Source organism: Ursus maritimus, unplaced genomic scaffold (assembly GCF_017311325.1).
Source record: "Ursus maritimus isolate PB19 unplaced genomic scaffold, ASM1731132v1 scaffold_25, whole genome shotgun sequence".
In the NCBI taxonomy this organism is placed as follows: Eukaryota; Metazoa; Chordata; class Mammalia; order Carnivora; family Ursidae; genus Ursus; species Ursus maritimus.
The window spans coordinates 42,389,427-42,404,897 of NW_024425008.1; the positions used below are offsets into that span (position 1 = coordinate 42,389,427).

Sequence of the window (15,471 nt, forward strand, 5' to 3'; positions counted from 1 at the left end):
CCCCCTCCTGTAGGAGCTAAACTAGGATTGGGGTCTCCCATTTCATAGGTGTTAGCTTGTGGGGAGCTGTTGGGAAGGTAAGAATTTGGATTCCGTTATCTATTTCTAAGGTGGTAAAGTTTCTGGAACTTTTGAAGCCATGGGAACTTTAAAAAAAAAAAATCCCCTTAATTTCTTTCTCCCTCATCTTGATTCCCATTCCTGGGATAAAAGTAATCCTATTTGTGAAAGAGGGCAAAGGGTATTGTGAACTAGATTAAGTGTGGAGGGCAGGAAGCTGTGTTTACCAGGACCAGGTTACTGCCTGAGAAGAAATATACCCTTAGAGAAGAGAGAATCTGGGTGCAAGGGTAGTAAAGAGATGGACAATTTCAGTTCCCCTTGAAGACTGTTCATTTATATGGATCCTGTGGTGCTGATATAAAGAAGAGTTGTTTCACTGGACCTGATGGAAGACCCTTGTTCTGTGTCCAAGTGGGTGAGAGGTATTTTCTTTTTGAACTATAGTGAGGGGTCTGTTGAGCACATTGGTGCGAAGCAGAGTATAGGAAACGGTCAAGGGCATTGTGCATTCATTGCCTGGAGTAGAAAGCACCCTCAGTGGCCTGGGTGGTGCTGATACAATAGAATACCACTCTTTGGATATAATAGAGGAGAACAACAAAAGCAGAATAATTCTCAGTTCCTTAAATTTCTGCAGTTTGGAGATCCATGTATAATAGTAAATTTATTCATAAGTGAATTGAGCTAGTAAGTTTTTCCTTGGTTGCTATTACAGCTCTGACAGTTCCTTTCCCTACTGGGAATCCAGGTGAATTCTTGAGAAAGGTTCTTGGTTATGTTGCCTGGCTTGGTGATCTGCTAAAAAACACTTGAGATGTGCTTCATATACCCTCATGAACTTGTGACCCTGAATGTACCAGGATCTAATACTATGATGGTATTAAACAAACTTCCTCCTTTTGCATTTAGGTTTCGAAGTTTGAAAAGCATGCTATTTGTTCTTTGGCTAAGGTGTATGAATTTGAACAGTCTTTGTTGGTGGAATGTCTTCTCTGCCATCGGAGAGGTTGAGGCTGTGTGACCTCTTAGGGGCCGGGTTATTAAAAGGACTCAAATGTCATATTGGAAATAGGTAACCTTTAGATTATATACACATTTTGTTCATTTATAAAATGTGAAAGTTAAAGATTTTCCCAACTAGAAAAATAAAACTGGAAAAAGATTTTAAATTTCTTCTTTCTTTATTCCTCACCCACATTATTAGGTTTTCATAGCTCTAATTAGTATCTGTGTTTTCCTCCTATTTGGAAATATGGTTACTTCATACATAAGAGTTATTTAAAAAAATGAGGGGGTGGTTTTCAAATTTCCTCTGCTTTCCACAATCCAAATACCTTTTTAACTGTATCATAAATGTAAATAAAGCTTATCTCCATTGATTCCATTTTAGCAAACAGCTTTAAGTCCCTCTCCACTTACCAGGCAGTCAATTTTTTGAAAAGGTTGGTGGTTTTTTGTTGTTGTTGTTGTTGTTGTTTTTAGTGTGTTTATATACTCAAGTGGTATTTGCATACACATTTTATTTTTAAAATATGTAACTTAATTCATTTATAAGACAAACTAATTCGTTCAGCTAAAGCAAACAAACAACCAAATAAAAAGAATCTTTGTACTTTATTCTGGTCGCAGTTTTTGGTAGCTTTTATTCCTTGGTTTTCTCACATATTCCAGATTATTTTCGAGCTTTCCTGTTATGCTCAGGTTATAAGAAACTGACCATCTTAGATGAAAGTGGCAGAATTCTACAGCCTTAAATGAACTTAATGACTCATCATTTGCCCATCCCTGCACATCTTTTCAAGAAAAAGTAACAGATTTGTTAAGATCATTGGGCAAGGGATACAAACAAAGCATTATACTTTGGAAGATAACGACTGTTTTAAATCTTCGTCATTCTCTTTTGAAAATACTCAGAATACAAAATAGCACTAAGGAGAGGTGCAAGGTTGCTTTGATATCACTGTGGAATCGAATGTCTAATTTGCAAACACTTGTAAGTAACATTGTATCATATAATGGGCTTCTCTTATTAGCTTGTTTGAATATATTGGTGTTTCTTTTTTTCCATTTATGGTTGGCTCACCAGTGTCTCTGTGAATGATTCTATGAGCAATAGACCTAACTGGTTTATGTTGTCTTATCCATGGGCCAAATTTCAAATACAGATCTGTGATTCCAGTGATATCCCTATTTAACAACTTATACTATTCCCTTTGGGAACCAGCTATAAGGATCTATACCAAAGGATATTGGGCAAAAGTAGGAATATGACTTTGAACCTAAGTTTTGTAAGTTTACGTTAGAGAGACTTATAAACAGTTTTTTAAAATTTTTGTTGTTAGTGAAATAGTTTAAAGTAATTTTGATTCTGTTCAGAAAAGACCTCAGATGAGCTGAAATTTGAAGTGTTTATAAAGATAGTTCCCTGTTTTTGAGTGCTCAAAGCATTTTTTGCTAAGCATTTTACATGCATATATGTTAAGGACACAAAATTACTGTTGTCATATTATTAGACCGACAAGTGCGGTGTTTAAAAAACAAACAGCACTCCCCAGGAGGTTCTAATCTGCAGCTAAAGTTGAGAAAAACTACTTTAGAAAGATTCACAGGTAGCTGGTTTGGGTCTCTGGATGAATGGTTATGCTTCTTGGAGAGAAAATATGGGAAGAAAGGGGCTTAGTGTATAAATGTCTGATTGGGCTGGCAGTTGGAAATATGATCTGAGGCCTAGAGGCAGTCAGTTCTAGAGAATGAGGTACGGGAGAATTATTGGCAACAAGATGGTATTCAGAGTTATAGGATTAGGTAAAATTGCCCTGGGAGAGCTTGCGTGATGGAGAAGACCCAGAATCCTGGAGAATCTTGAAATGTTTTGAGTGGGTGGAAGGAGAGGAACAAGAGAACAGATGGTATGTAGGTGTTCAGAAAAGAAGCAGGAACAATGAAGAAGGAGTGAATGGTGTTTCAGAGGCCAAGAGAGATGATAGTGTCAGGTTACAGAGAACAGGTGCCTGGTATATGGTGGGTGCTTAATAAATACTTGTTGCAAGTAGAATTTAGTTTTAGAAGTCGTAGGTTTCCACTGGATCATCAGTAAGGGGGTTACTGGTGACCTTGGTGGTAATTTAATTGTAGTAGTATTTCTCCTACCTTGCTCTAGGCTCATATTGTTCACCTTTGTAAGTTCCTTATTCTCTGCTTTAACTATCAGAGTCTTGTAGGGCTTTGTTGTAGGCCATTGGTTCTCCAGGTATGGCTCCCCACATCAGAAGCATCAGCATTATCTGGGAACTTGTTAGACATGAAAATCCTCAGTCCCTACCCAGACCTACTGAATCGGAAACTGTGGGGATGGCTTCCAGCCATTTGTACTTTAACAAGCCTTCCATGTGATTATGTTGCTCATATTTGAAAACCAGTGTTTTAAGACCTTTTCTCTGTCTGTGTTTTCTTCTTAGGCATTTATATTATTATGGCCTAAGTTGCCATGCTTTGTGCCCAGACTTCCAAATTTACCTCTTTGGTCTAGTTCTTTTGACCAAAAGATCCAGTTTTCAGGTCCACAGATCCAGTTTTCTGTTATTCATTTTGACTTGGCTATTTCACAGTTCCTCCAGCTCAACTTGTTGAAAACTGAACTCAGAATTTTTCTCCCAACCATCTTTTCCCGGGCTCAGTAATAGGCACTGTCATCCATGCATATGTTCATGCTAGAAACTTAAGCTTGATTCACTTTCTAACACAAATACTAACAAGTATTTGTAAACATTCCACTATACTGGTTTAGGGGACACACACACACACACACACACACAAACGAAATAGTGATAATGAATAAGTGTCCCCCAAGTTAAGTGTAAGACAGTCTTTTAGGAAATGTCAATTCTCAGAGCTGCTGCTAAGTGATCAATCAGCCTGCCTTGCTGAGTGTGATTCCAGAGTTTAAAGGTTAGTTACTCTTATAAAACATGGACTCTAAACTCAGGTATTCATCTTGTGCTCAACCAAATAAACTTATGTATAAAAGTATAATGTATCTGGTTACTGTTACAGGATTCAATATACTGTTACAAAATTGAAAGCTATGCCTGTTGTAATCCAGACAATTTCCAGGAAAAGATGAGTTGTGAAGTGTTACTGTGTAGGACTCTGGTGCCTGAATGTTTTGGTTCAAGTCATGGTATCACCACTTGCTGTGACCTTGGGCAAGTAAACTAATATATTTGAGACTTTGGAGTAAGCAGTGCCTGGCACATAGGTAAAGGTTCAATAAATGTAAGCTGTGTTATTACTGTCTCTTCCACTTCATCCCTCTACTCCAGCCAGTCTTAATTTATCTTAGCTACTGGTAGCTATTCAGACATGTACTTGGATGCTTTATTTTATTTTATTTTTTATAATTTTTATTGTTATATTAGTCACCATACAGTACATCCCCAGTTTTTGATGCAATGTTCCATGTTTCATTATTTGCATATATTGCACCATGCAATATGTGCCCTCCTCAATACCCATCACTGGCCTATCCCAATCCCCCAACCCTTCCCCTCTGAAGCCCCCAGTTTGTTCCCCAGAGTCCACAGTCTCTTGTGGTTCATTCCCCCTTCTGTTTACGCCCCTTTATTCTTCCCTTCCTTCTCCTACCGATCTTCCTATTTCTTATGTTCCATAAATGAGTGAAACCATATGATAATTGTCTTTCTCTGTTGACTTATTTCATTTAGCATAATCTCCTCCAGTCCCCTCCATGTTGCTGCAAATGTTGTGTAATCGTTCTTTCTGATAGCTGAGTAATATTCCATTGTATATATGGACCACATCTTCTTAATCCAGTCATCTGTTGAGGGGCATCTCGGCTCCTTCCACAATTTAGCTATTGTGGACAATGCTGCTGTGAACATTGGGGTGCATATGGCCCTTCTCTTCACTACGTCTGTATCTTTGGGGTAAATACCCAGTGGTGCAATTGCTGGATAATAGGGTGGGAATGCAAGTTGGTACAGCCACTTTGGAAAACAGAGTGGAGGTCCCTTAAAAAGTTAAAAATTGAGCTACCCTGTGATCCAGCAATTGCACTACTTGGATGCTTTAAAATGCTTATGCAGGTGCGCCTGGTTGGCTCAGTCGGTTAAGTGTCTGCCTTTGGTTCAGGTCGTGATCCCAGAAGTCCTGGGATTGAGGCCTGTGTCAGCTCCCTGTTCAGCGGAGAGCCTGCTTCTCCCTCTGGTCCCCAACCCACCCCCCACTGCTTGTGCTCGTGCCCTTTCTCTATCTCAAATAAATAAAATCTCTCTCTTTTTTTTTAAAGATTTTATTTATTTATTTGACAGGATAGAGACAGCCAGCGAGAGAGGGAACACAAGCAGGGGGAGTGGGAGAGGAAGAAGCAGGCTCATAGCAGAGGAGCCTGATGTGGGGCTCGATCCCACAACACCGGGATCATGCCCTGAGCCGAAGGTAGACGCTTAACCGCTGTGCCACCCAGGCGCCCTGTCAAATAAATAAAATCTTTTTAAACATTAATTAATTAATTGTCAGAACAAGCAGGGGGAGTGGCAGGCAGAGGGAGAAACAGGCTCCCCGTTGAGCAAGGAGCCTGGTGTGGGACTGGATCCCAGGACCCTGGGATCATTACCTCAGCTGAAGGCAGACGCTTAACTGACTGAGCCACCCAGGCGTCCCATCAGATAAATAAATAAAATCTTTAAAATGCTTATCCATTCAGGTCTTCATTTAATCTTCTTCTGTTTCCTCAGATTAGATTAGGGATCCTTTTATATGTTTCCTTAATACCCTGTACTTTTTGGGGCACCTGGTTGGCACAGTTGCTTAAGCTTCTGTCTCTTGGTTTCAGTTCAGGTTCTGATCTCAGGGTCATGAGATCGAGCCGTGCATTGGGCTCTGTGCTCAGTGTGGATTCTGCTTGAGATTATCTCCCTCTCCCACTGTTCCCTCCAGCCCCGTGCATACTCTCTCTCTCAAATAAAGTAAATCTAAAAAAAAAAAAAAAAAAAAAAAATACCCTGTACTTCTTCACAGTGCTTTGTAAACATTTTTTGTAATAGCTTTATTGAAATATAATTCACATACCACACAATTAATCCATTTAAAGTGTATAGCTCAATGCTATTCACAGAGTTGTGGAACTATCCACAAATGTATTTTAGAGCATTTGACTCAAGTCATAAGAAGCCATAGTCACTTGCTATTATGAAGATAGCAGAAGGATTCCCTGTACTCCTTAGCAGTCACTTCGTACACTCTTCACTTCTTCCAGCCACTGCCAAGCACTAAATCTACTTTCTGTCTCTCTGGTTTTTCTTTTCTGGACACTTCATATAAATAGAATCATATATGTGGTCTTTTGTGTTTGGTTTCTTTCACTTAGCTAATGTTTTCAAGGTTCATCCATGTTTTAGTACATACCAGTACATCATTTCTTTCAATGGCTGAATGATTTTCCATTATATGGATATAAACAGTTTGTTTATTCATTCATCAATAGAAGGGCATTTAGGTTGTTTCCACTTTTTGGCTGTTAGGAATAATGCTGTTGTGAACATCCATGTACAAGTTTTTATGTGGATGTATGTTTTCATTTCTCTTGAGTATATACGTATCTAGGAGTGGAACTGCTGGATCATGTGGTAACTCTACGTTAGCCTTTTTGAAGAACTGCCAGATTGTCTTCCACAGTTGCTGCGTGTTTTACATTTCTAACACCAGTGTATGAAAATTCCAGTTTATCCATATCCTTGTCAATACTTATCTCTTTTAGATTCTAGCCATCCTAGAGGGTGTGAAGTGGTAATCTCATTGTGATTCTGATTTGCATTTTCCAGATAGCTCATGGTGTTGGGCATCTTTTTAAAATTAATTAATTGGTTAACTAATTAGAGAGCAAGTGAGAGAGCACAAGCAGGGGGAGCAGCAGAGGGAGAGGGAGAAGAGATTCGCCACTGAACAGGGAGCCCCATGTGGGGCTTAGTCTCAGGACCTGGAGATCATGACCCTAGCCTGCCAGGCTTCCCTGTTGGACATCTTTTCATGTGTTTATTAGTTACAAGTATATCCTTTGAGAAATTATCCATATCCTTTTCTCATTTTTTAATTGGGTTGTCTTTTTATTACTGAGTTACAAGAATTCAGTATATATTTTAGATACAAATCCCTTATTAGATACATGATTTGCAAGTATTTTCTCCCCTTGTGGGAGGTTGTGTTTTTCACTTTCTTGATAGTTAAAATTCAGAGTTTTTCATTTTGTCTATTTTATCTTCTGTTGCTTGTACTTTGGGTGTCATATCTAAGAAACCATTGCCTAATCAAAGATTTATTGCCCAGTTTCTTCTAAGAGTTTTATAGTTTTAGCTCTTAGATGTTATCCAACTATTTTTCTGTCTTCTCTGTTAGAATGTCAGCACCATAGGAGGGCTGGGGTGCTGTTTGTCTTATTTGTTGTTTGGGTCTCATTTAAGGTTTGGGAAGTACTAAGTGTTTAATGATGATTGTTAATGATTTTGGAAAGACAGACTTCAAGGAGCTATTATCAAAATGCATTAAAACACCTAACTTGAAACACTTTTTAGTTTTTTTGTTTTTCTTTTAAAGCTGGGAACTGAAATATTTTGTTAATGTGCCAGGAGTTAAATTAGTGTCTCAGATTAGGTTTAGGAGACTTTAAATAAGTTTGTTTATTATGATTGACTTCCCTAGTTCTCAGACTTGTCTGTTTAGCATTACAAAACTGGGCTTCTGTAGCTGAGTATTTAATGCATTTGCTTTTAGACTTGGAGAATTTTGTTTGTTTACTCTGTTTGAAAACATCATTATTGATTCTTAAAGAATAAACCAGTGAACAAGTCCCATGTTTCTAAACCTCTGTATTTCTTTCTGATAAACAAAAAATTTACGCCACTCTCTGGGAATCTGATGCCACCCTCAGTAGGTGTTGAAAGACAGAACCTTTTTTTGTTTTTGTTTTTGGTTATTTCCACAGTAAGGAGGATTTTGTGAGTTTTTCCTACTAAGTGATGTTCCCCTTCCTGTAATACTAGATTTGGAGTTAAGGTGGCATCTGAAATGAGGGCTTTGACATATATTAAATTGAACTACTGTGACTTCCCTGAATAGCATAGACTTTGTCACTGTAAATGAATGCTTAATCTGTTGAGGAGAAGAACTGGCATTTTGATAATGAGTGATTTTGTACCTGACTAGGAGTCAGCTTTTTGTTTTTGTTTTTTAGTGGATTGATGCTAAAATTTCAGTATGAGAAGTACCATAAACTAGTGCAATAACCAAATGTTGGTACCTTGCTAGATTTCAGACAATCCTGGGGGAAAATTTTTAGGATTAAGCTAAATTATGAGAGGGGGGGATACCACCTCATTTAACACTTAAAAAAAAAAGTGGGTTTAAGAAGGCCTCAGTAACAGATATTTATAAAGAATGTGTATGTGTTTGTGTATATTAAACTTAGAATTTTACATCAGAAAAATTAGTCAAGCAATCTGGTACTTGTAAGGATATACAAGGAAAAGAATAATATTTGGATTTATTTATTAATTATAGTGACACATCAGCTGCTAAAGTGATGAAATTGTTTAATATGGGTTAGTATATGTCTCAATTCTGATGCAATTGCCTTTAAGTCTGTGTTTATGCTTGTGAATTTAATTTTTACAATGGTAACCTCATTCTGTTCTTAAAAACTTAAAAAAAAAATCTGCCAGCATTGAGTGCTTATTTTTTATGTTGGGAATAGATTCTCTCTAATGCTTAAAGCACCAGCCCTAGTCTCCTCAACACCATCACTACCATTCTTGTCCATGAAAATATCTTACAGAATATATAAGTTTGGGTACTGATTAGACATAATCCTGAATCATTTGGTGTTGGTGAGGTAGTGTGGAAACTTTCAATGAATTTTCTATATTTCAGTCTCCCATTCTCATCCACCACTTTATTTTATTGTGAAGTTGAATAATTTTGTTTTTGAATGATTTTTTTCTTTGATCCATAGCAGTTAGTTGCAAAACAAAAGCAACAAACAAAATACACCAAACTGCAGCTTCTACAAATGTCAAGAGAATACCAGAGTTCCTGTACTTCAGAGTAGTGAGGGTGGGTGAGGTGTGGGGGTTTGATTGAAATGAATGATTTATTAGTCTTCAATGTTCTATTCAGTTAAGCTCTTTTTTTTTTTTTGACCTTTAAGTAGGTTCCAAATACCTAAAACAGATTGAATTTTCTCATTTACATCTTATTTTGTTTTAAAAATAATTTATTGCTTATACAATTTAGAAAAGGTTTATAGCACTGTACATATTTTTCTTTATTATGTATGTCCATATGCCATCCCCCCAAAGCAGGGGGTATTACACAGTTCTCTTTTTAGAGATGAAGAGGAAGATAGAAGCCAATTTACAAAAATTCGATTTGGGCAGTTTTTTGGTAATGCCATTTTTTGTAGTGCTTTCTTGCCTCACTCTCACCTAGTTTGCCAGATATGTTTAAAAGTATGGCCTCAGAAATTGAGGAGTGCATCTGTTGTGATGAGCACAGGATGATGTATGGAACTGTTGAATTACTACGCTGTACACCTGAAACTAATGTAACACTATTATGTTAACTAACTGGAATTAAAATAAAAACTTAAAAAATATAAAATAAAATAAAAACGTGACCTCAGTCTTAAATAATGATAAACCATTTTGTTTAAAGTCACTGTATTAAATTGCAAATAATTTAGGTGGCCAGCCCATTTTTATTGTAATCATCTTTCTAGGTTTGGAGCTCTGTGTGAGACTGGTTTGTTTTTCAAAATACATTTTTAAGATTTTTTAAAAATATGGATTTTACCTACTTTGTTTTTGTTCTTTGTGGCCAAAGTGATGATGACTGGTTGCTGGCACACCAAGGCAGTAGATGCTGTTTCTGCCGAGGGAGTGCCCAAGAAGAGCTTAAACCCTTGGGTTAGGATTCTTGTAAGATGAGCCGATCTGAGAAGATACTCCCCTTTCATTTTAGTTTGAGCGATAGATTTCTCTCACAGTAGCAATTAATTGACCTAAAATATAGGTCTAATTAATACATTAGCATTGCATCTGGAAAAAAGGTTTCAAAAATAGAACTTTTAAAAACAAGCTATTAAAAATTGTTTTGTAAAAATTTTCATTGAATCAGCTCAATGGTGGAATTTCTCCCAAGACCTGAATTTTATTCCCTATTTTTCCTCCACCTTAGTAGAAGTACTGTGTGTATGTACAAGGCCACGTTGATGTGATTATAAAGTCATATCATTATTAAATGTCTTTTTCATACCTTTTCTGATTTTTGCCTTGAAGTCAGTTAGTAAAGCATTAATGTAATTAATCTAGATTGAATAAAATATTGACAAACCACAGTGACAGATAAAGTGCACATTTTAAGCCTGTATAAGAGCAGTAGACTACTCCTACAAACCAAACTGTATTTTGCTACTTATTGCCTGCAGTGAATTTCCACTTAAGTGTTTGTGAAACACATGGTTTTCTATAGAGTTGCAGTGCTTATATTTAAATGTTTCTACTTAGTTGTTTCTACATAACATCCTTTTGAAAACTATATGATGTCACATCTAGTATCCACCACATGTATTTTACGTTTATAGATTATACAAGGAAATAATCATTTTGTGCTTAAAAACAGTCCATATTTAGGGGCACCTGGGTGACTCAGTCAGTTGGGCTTCTGCCTTGACCTTAGGTCATGATCCCTGGGTCCTGGGATGGAGCCCCACCTATGTCAGGCTCCTTGCTTAGTGGGAAGTATGCTTCTCCCTCTCCCTCCCCCCTTTCCCCCCCAGCTTGTGTGCTCTCTTCAAATAAATAAAATCGTTAAAAAAAAAAACAAAAAACCCAGGCCATATTTAGGTCTTACTAAATGGAACCTTCCTCCACTAGTGCTTTTCAGATAATAAAAATTTTTATTGTGTAAAGGAGGAAGAGAATTTAGCATCTGCATTAGGATCATTTTTTCCTATATCCTATTAGCTAATTCCAAGATTGTTTAATATGGTATCCACCCATTTCATTTGGCTGCAACTTTTGCTCTCATGAAAGTAAGGCTGATTGTTCTGAATTGCTATGTATATGTGCTTTGGCACAGCATGAAGGTACCCTTAATAACGTAGTCATTGTCTTTAAAACAGCTTGCAGTTATGACTACAAATAAAAGGGTGCGACAGGAGGGCATGGCAGATAATGATTCTTTTTTCCGCACCAAGTGTTTAACAAATCTGCTTTGTACTATGAGCCTTTTGTGTGCCCTTGGACTACCTACTGTATTTTCTGTATATTGTTTCTAGTCAACTGAAATGTTTGCATATTTGTCACTATAACTTTGACAAGTCTGCAGTCGACCACTTTGATTTTTTTTTTTTGTGGAGGCAAGCAAAACAAAATGTGTGGAAAGAAGTTGAGTAGCCTTGCCTCTCTTGGAATTTATTTTTTCGCTTGCATGTTTAAATACTTACATGTCTAAATTATTCCGGGTGACTCTTGTCCTCCACACCTTTGTTTACTTTGATCTGTTTAGAAATTTGGGAATGGTCTTTAGTTTTAATCCTTTTCCTTTTTCAATGCAGAGTAATACTGTCTGTACGGTGTAATTTATTTTTAAACAAGGATTTTCTATGGAAAAAATTGCTGGCTATTTGAATAGCTCTGTTTTAGATTGCTGAGAGATTCTGTATTGACCATTAAGGAAGGATATTATTTCTGCTGTACTTTATCCTATGTTAAATAACTGTATGAAGTGATGAGTAAGGAGAAAACAATATCCATAATGCAGAAGTCAGAAAAGCTTGCTTACTATGTTGCAATGTTATCTTTGAATCTTGTATTCCTTATTGGCCCCTTTAAGAGAAGAAGACTGACATTTAATGATCTTCATGGCAATCATATATGGTTGTTAGCATTTATTCCTGTTTTGCTGATTCAGAAATGGAGGATCAGAGAAAATAAGTATTTTACCTAGAATTACAGGCATATAACTTCTAGTAATGCAACTCCAAAGCCAAAACTTTTGTTCTAAGCATATCATTTTCTACTTCAAGTGGCTTATTTTTAGGATCAGTTTTATCCTTTGGGAGATCCACTTAGTAGCATAAAATATTTAATGTATTTAAATAAATCAGAATTCAGTGATGCTTGAGGTATACTAAGAAACAAGAATAACTTGTCTTTGATTTCTTGCGGAATTCATTGGTAATGGCCTTACCTTTAAAGGTACTGCTATAGTATTTTAACATGGATTTTTACATTTGATTTTTACGTTAAGATTCTTCCATATTTGGATTATTATCTTCATTTTATAAATGCTGAAACTGAGATGCAAGCTTGAGGTAAGTGCTAATAAGTATTGCTAGATGTGAAGTTCAGGTTTTCAGAAGAAAATAGTGATTTACTATAAACAGAACCCAGTGATTCGGAATTAAGATACTTCAGGCAGTAGTACCATCAATTTCTCCTTAGTTCCCTATCTTTAAAATGAAAAGGTTGAACCAGGTGATCTCTAAATGCCTCTTTAAATGCTCCAGAATAATTATGTTTTAAAAGCTTCAGGGTCCATGAGTGTGAATGAAAAAAATATTAAATACTTGTTTTTACTAATCCGTAACTGAAATTTACCATTTCCTTTAAACCACAGCAAATTATTAGGCAGTCCCTGTGACTTTTGTGAAATCACAGATACTTTTATCATATTGCAGTTATTGCAGATATCTTGAAAATATCATTTATGTAGGTCATAATTTGGAAATTATGGTAGTTAATAGACTTGTCATTAGAGCTTGTTTTTTTGTATATTACAAAAGTAAATGTATTTTATACTGTATGAATTTAAAAAAAATATTTTGATAACTATTTTAATATAATTGGCTTTCTTGGTGTGTATATGTTTGTGTGTTTTTGCTTTAAAAAAGTTTATAGGGGTGCCTGGGTGGCTCAGTCGGTTAAGTGTCTGCCTTCAGCTCAGGTCACTGGGATTGAGCCCCACGTGGGGCATCCTGTTCAGTGAGGAGCCTGCTTCTCCTTTTCCCTCTGCTCCTCCCCTCCTGCTTGTGCTCTGTCACTCTCGCTCTCTCTCAAATAAATAAATCTTTCAAAAAAAAAAAAAGTGGATAGTTTTCACATACTGCCAAGGGAATGGCATGAAAAGGTTGAAGTACCCTTGAATTGCATGTTCTCCTCAGTGACTGCAGGAGGGATGTGGTTGATGATCTTTTGGATACTGCTTTATGGGGGACTGTGGATAGAGGGGAGAGTCATCTCTATATCACTCTCTCAGGTTTCCAGAATGATGGATTATGATTATGTGATTTTTCAGTAACACAAGGAAGCTAGATAGATCCAAAATGGCGATGTCAGAAATGAAGTTATGATCGTCTCTGTTTTGGATATTCATTTTGCAAGAATTAAGTCTTTAAGTAGTTGTTCCATTTGAGGGATATAGGAAAAGACCTCTTATTTGAGGTTATCTGCTGTTGATATTCCAAGCCGGGAGGACTAGCTTACCCACACAGCACATGTACTACACAAAATACTTCTGAAACAGAAGATGAGTTGGAAGGCTGTATTTACCTTAAAAACGTTAGGATTAGGACATTTGCTGTTGAGTTTTTGTGTGTGAGATTGCGTGTGTATTTTGCTCGCCTTGTTTGTTTTGTTTGTTTGGCTCTTAGTAATGTATGTATTAATCAGTTATGAGGAAGGAAATGGCAACACATTCTTCATATTAGTAAGAATTAGGAATATGCACAAAACTCACTAGTTTAATTGGAACACAGAGCCTGCTGGAGTACTGTCCTGTGGTGAGTCTGTTATTCCATTTAAAATGCATTTGTCTTTGGATTGGGTTGGGTGGGATTTGCATTCTCGAAGTTACAATGAGTTTCCAGATCCTTATCAGTCAGTATTAGGAGTGACTGTTTTTAATAGTGATAATGAGGCAGCTATTCCCAGGAGGAGACTTAGTCATTGGCAAAATTGTCAGGACCCTGAAATAGTTTGGGAAAACTCAGGATGCAAGCTGTTTCAAAAACAAAACAAAAAACTCAAGCAGCTTTTTTGGAGACAGTGAGCTAGGGTGGATGGAGGTGGCAAGAAACCAGATGAACTTTCCTAAGTCTGCAAGCTCTCTAGAAGCCGGAAGAGATTAGTATTATTTACCTAAAGCACTCTAGTGTGAACAAGAAATTTCGAATCTCATAAGGTTAAAGTGGTTAACAGCCACTAATCTGGAATATTCTCTGTGTACATTGGCAAAATTTAATTTGACTTTGAGGAAAAAAAATTCTTCTGGTGGCAGCTTGTTCTGGTTGCCAGTTTGAGAAACATTTGGTATTTTACTAGTGTTAGGGGTTTGTGTCTGTGTGAGGGGGTCTTCATGATCCTGCAGGGCCACACTGGCATGCCAGGGTTTACTAATTAATAATGAAGACAAGATGATCTTTGCCATGATTAGATGGGATGAAGATGAGAAATGTAGAACATGTCTTCATATGTGTCTAGGCTACCCTAATTTTAAGCGCAAAAGGAATCTTTTTTAGATTAGGATTTCTTCATGGCTGCCTGCCTGCCAACATAACAAGCTGTAAAACCTTGTTTAGTTTCCCTTAAGTCCAGAAATGATTCTATACCAAATCCAAACAAACCAAATCACTCTTAAGGGAATAAGTGAAAACATGTGTAACTTAGCTGCCTTGGCTGGCCTACATATATTTGCAGATTGGCTCAGTTCTCTGTGCTAAGCAAATTCCTTCTTAAACGTCCTATGATGACCATGACCGTCAGCATCATCCATTGTGAAGGTGAACAGAGGATGTGACATTTATTTATCTGAACTGGGTTTTGCAAACTCTGACCTAACTCTTCTAGCTAGCTAGACAGCTAACAGCTAATAGCTGACCTGACAGCTGAATAAAGACAGAATAAAAACAAATGCTCTCCAGTTGTGTTCAAATAACATATGGTATATTACAATTTCTGTGTACTGACAGCTTTTAACTTAGTGTCAGGAATAGTCAAGGTATGAAAGAAATTGAATTTGTTGCTCTCTTAAAGGCACATTCTAGAGTTAATTATTTTATTTGAATTTTTCAGAGCTAAATGGAAAGTCTCTTTATAGTGTTTGGAAAGAATGTAGGCTTGCAGAGGGAAACCCAGTGTGAGATATGGAGTCATTTGGTATAAACTGCTGAGCTAACTACCTTCTGGAAGGTAAGCCATCACCTTTTCGCGAGTTGGGCCATATTAGTATCATATGACACAGCAATATCCCTAACTAATGGTTAGAGTTACAGATGATTTTGAATATTAGGTGAGGTGGGAAACAAAAGCAAAAGAAAAATTAAATTTCCATACT

The 15,471-nt window shown here is 36.9% G+C and overlaps 1 protein-coding gene across 3 annotated transcripts in view; it reads left to right on the top strand.

Moving 5' to 3' along the window:
• FBXO34 (F-box protein 34) overlaps nucleotides 1-15,471 on the top strand; it is an 83,015-nt gene that overhangs the window by 27,102 nt on the left and 40,442 nt on the right. The gene's annotated exons all lie outside the window — the stretch shown is intronic.